Consider the following 1,012-nt stretch of genomic DNA (forward strand, 5'->3'; position numbering starts at 1 on the left):
GACTTGTAATTTGGTTAGATTTATAGCTAATTTGGCTATATATATATATATATATATTTGTTTTGGGGGAGGGGGATAATTAGGCTATATAGCTTCTCGAGCATTCCGTAAAAAAAAAAGATTAATCCAATTTTGTTAAAATCACCCAAATTAACTATTCAACCAATATATTTGGAAAATGGTCGTCTTTGTTCTTGCATCCGCTTCCGATGCTTCACCTTCACACACTAACACTCCACTCAAACCTTCTTCCTCCACTGATTTACTCTATTAACCTCTTCTCAGTTTCTCCCTCCGTCGACCATATTCATCTCCACCAATGAACACCACCATAGATTGACCACTACGACTCGAATTCCACCATTCTTCAACACCATTAACAGCCTGAAGGACAAACACACACCATAATATCTCTATCAACTCCATTAACAATTTTGGGCCAGGTCAATTCACCATCAATTCTATTTTTTTTCTTTCATCATTTCTACTTTTCTCACAATCGAACATTCACTAAATTGAGTTGAGAAATTTTACAGAGAATACAAAGAAGAGGGTATATATCTAATTTTATTTGTGAAACATTTACAGAGAAGAGTGTATGTGGATCTAGATACATTTATAAAGAAGAGTGTATATTATATTCATTTACAGAGAATACGAAGAAGAGGGTATATGACCATTTTGATTCAAGTTTCTCTCTAAGTTATCATTTTATTCACTTTTTTTTATTGGGGATGGGGGATGGGGGGCGAGGGTTGGGGTGGAATGTATAAACAATGTGGGGGTGAATTTAGTTGGTTGTATAAAAAAGTGTATATGGATCTATATGCATTTGTGATACATCTGCATCACACACACACATGCACACATATATACACACATGTTCATACATGATTTATACAATATAAATACATTGCATAACTTTCATACAATATCGATATACATTTATACAATATTGATACACGTTTATACTATTTACACAATATGGATACATTCATATACTCTTACACAC

This window comes from Capsicum annuum, chromosome 3 (genome assembly GCF_002878395.1).
Source record: "Capsicum annuum cultivar UCD-10X-F1 chromosome 3, UCD10Xv1.1, whole genome shotgun sequence".
Classification (NCBI taxonomy): Eukaryota; Viridiplantae; Streptophyta; class Magnoliopsida; order Solanales; family Solanaceae; genus Capsicum; species Capsicum annuum.